Source organism: Lactuca serriola, chromosome 3 (genome assembly GCF_051521515.1).
Source record: "Lactuca serriola cultivar US96UC23 chromosome 3, Lser_US96UC23_V15, whole genome shotgun sequence".
Classification (NCBI taxonomy): Eukaryota; Viridiplantae; Streptophyta; class Magnoliopsida; order Asterales; family Asteraceae; genus Lactuca; species Lactuca serriola.
The window spans coordinates 294803950-294807696 of record NC_136410.1 but is presented as its reverse complement, the minus strand read 5'-3'; positions in this window follow the sequence as shown (position 1 = coordinate 294807696).

Below are 3747 nucleotides of genomic sequence, written 5' to 3'. Positions count from 1 at the left end.
CAGTTAGTGACAGCTCATTCTGTTACTATCTCTACCACCCCTACACCCACAAGGTCGTACAACGGCAACCAGCCTAAGTGCAACCGATGCAACTTTCATCATCACAGACCCTGTCGTGAAATGCATTGCATTAGGTGCAATAATAAGGGACACAACGTCCACTACTGCAGGGAAATAGCCCAACCAACTGCTCCAGCCGCAAATGTGGGAGTACACCGTACTTGTTATGAGTGCGGAGCAACGGGACACTTCCGACGGAACTGCCCGAAGGCAAACAACAAGAATGCTAGTGGAGGAGGCCGAGTATTCGCAATGGGCCAAGAGGAGGCTATTGTAGACCCCACGGTTATTCTGGGTACATTTCTCCTTGATAACTTATTTGCATACATTCCATTTTGATAGTAGGAACACAGAAGAGTTCCGTGATTCACAAGTTTAAAAATCTACTTGAATAAACACCCCAATCATTAAACAAAACATTCATAGTAGTAATAATAGAGATAGACTAAAAAGCACTGAGAACACATACGTAGAATGCACTATCCCACTAACGAACGTCTTACAATGAGAAGTACCGACATCGGCATTCGACGTGGATTGGTGTGGCCCTACACATACCAGTAGACCCTTTCAATTTAACCATCGACTAACGAAACTCGATCGATTTATCACGACAAACCCGACACTAACCCCAATTGGTTTCTAGTTTCAAAACCCCGAGGTACTCATGTGAGGAGTACTATATCTTTACAACTTTCCCGTAGTGAATTCAACCATGAACTTCAAAACGTAGTTGCCCTAATGCATCGAGTGAATATGCTAACATTTAGAAGAACATAAGTAAATAAACCCAAAACCACATGATCCCGATCAGTCGAAGTGATAGGCGGAGTAATGAAGGTCCGCTAAAACACGCACATTAGGATCTAGATTCATAAAGGAACAAGAGGAACAAATGGACCATAAGCACTCACGCCTGCCCGCAAGTATTGGAGTCGCAGTCAAAATGCGAATTTCGGGACGAAATTCTCTCTAACGGGGGGATAATGTAACAACAGCAAAAATTCAGGTCAAAATTTAAACTTTTATAAAACCGTAATTAAGTATACTAAGTGGTAGATATTGTAACAAGGTTTTCATACATATAAAGAACACTAAAATCCGAGTTATAACGAAGAAGTTATGACCATTCTAAGTTTTCCGACAAAAACCGGCAATACGAAGTTACGTAAAAACTCGAATCGGAGATCGAGCGAATTTTGGCCGGAATGACCTAAACGAGAATCGAAGGCCTCAACAATGGTATTTCAGCCGTAAAAAGTCTCGCAAAAACCGACGTCAGATAAAGAAGTTATGCATTTTTAAAGAAATTCCTTAATCAAGTCATTTTAATAAATAAATATTAAAAATAATTTCGGAATTTGCCGACGGAATCTAAAGGAAAGTTGTAGATCGTAGTCTTACCTTCGCGTGGATATAAAGAACGTCGAAAACGGAGTTCGTATGAAGGAGATATGAATTTTAGAAGTTTATTTAAAATAAATATAAATTTAAATATAAACCCTTAGTAATATCCGAAGAGGAGTCAGCAGATAGGACCGGAGTACGCCCTGCGTACCCTCGTACGCCCCGCGTACTCAAATCAAGGGCCTCGGATCGTCCACGTCGCCCCTACTCCTCTATGATCTCCCATCCAAAGTACGTAAGCGATGACGCCCCAGTACGCGCTGCGTACCCTCGTACGCCCAGCGTACCGAGGCGGTTCAGCACCCCTATAAAATGGATGCGAGGGTCTCCGGGAAATTTGCTCATTTCTTCTCTTTTCTCTTGCGTTTTGCCTCGTTTTCCGTGCCTGTTCAAACCCGAAGCCCTGGTCTTTTTCCTCAAATCCCGAAGGTCGATTTACTCCCGAGATTCCCGAGAATCCCGAGAAAAATCCGTTTCCCGAGACGAAACTCTGCCCGGTGTTCTGCTCGCATTCTTCAAACTTTCAGGTGAGTTCATACCCCTGCAAACACACTTTAAATACGTTTTTAAATGCATTTTATACTCTTTTAGGGGGGGGGGAATACAAGTAAACACACGACTAAAATCGTGTGAAACATCGATCTTTTGCTATACTTTTCATACTGTTGTTTTAACTGTCTTATAAAGTCATTATCATGCAAAACACCTCACAACACAACTTTACCCTCTTGGGATACAATATGTTTTATAAATAAAAATAGGTTTTATTTATACGTTTGCATACTACATCATATCAAGAGTAACCATTTCAACTATAACATGATGCTTTTACAAGAAAACTCAACTCGTCATCACGTTTTGGTAACACGGTAGAAAACAAAATCATTTCATACGAACGGTTTTCATCATATTACTCATGAACTTGTTGTTAGCAGTCATGTGATGGCATATGGCTTTGTTTGTACCAAACGAAAGCACCCACCTATAACTAGAGTCTCTTGGAGGGAGAGCGTGACAAGTGTGTATAGATCTATACGGGGCTGACAACTCCGCACCCTGACTGTTAGCTATAGTCCGTCATTGGGGTGACAAATGTCAACATTAGGTACTGTGTCTAGTATGGTTATGAGGAACTCACAACATGCGGAAACAATGACTCATGCACGTAGTAATACATAACTCAATAATGCTTGGGGGGTAATAACTATATTCTAGGGTATTATCGGCATGATCAAAACTCAGGTTAAAACACTTCCACAACTAGTTTTACTTAACAATAAGACTGCACTTCACTTTTAGGAAAATAAGGGATTTTCCTGGTTCAAATACATTCATTTTGTACAATAACGATTTACAACATCATTCTTTTGAGCATGTCATAGTTTCTTATAGCTTACGGTCTTGGTCATTTGAGACTGCATTTCACTTTTAGGAAAATAAGGGATTTTCCTGGGTCAAATACATATAGTACATACAACAATCTTTCAAACTCATTTCATACATCTAATAGAAAATAAGGGATTTTCTGGAAAACATACATGCACTTTCGAATGGCATACATTTTCTCAAAACACCACTTATGAACTCACCAACTTAAATGTTGACACTTTTTCTTTGAAATAACTTGTATTCTCAGGAAACCGCTAGACCAGGTAGCAACTACTTTTGAAGACTAACGCGCTGGCGTTAGTAACATATTTTGGATCACCATATTGTATTTGATGTCTTTTCCAAACATGTAACACATAAAATTATGTAAACTTTTCATATATATTTATATATGGTGGTGTGTACTTTCCTTTCTATGAACTGTTATGATACTGAATATGACGTCCTCCGCCCCCGAACGTTTCCGCCGTTCTGGTTTGGGGGTGTGACACTGTTTTTCAAATAAACTTCTCGTTTTGCGCGGATTTTGACTAAGTTTAGGGGTCGGATGCCCTAAATGATTTTAAAAAGTTGAGGGAGGTTATGAGGGAGAGATTTGGAATAGATTTGACATACTTGGAGAAATTTTACATACTTGGAGAGATTTGGGAGAGATTTCACATACTTGGATAGATTTGGGTGAGATTTCACATACTTGGAGAGATTTGAGATAGAGAGAGATAGAGCGGGACTTTGTTTGTGGCCTTTGCGAGTATTTAACTTCGAAATGCAAGGTTTGTAAACCTCGTTTCGCCTTGTTATGAGCGTTATACACCCTCGAAAGGTATGTATTAATGTTTTTATCGAGTAGTTCCATCTCTTACCCTAATTTGGGTGTAGATTTTCTGAACA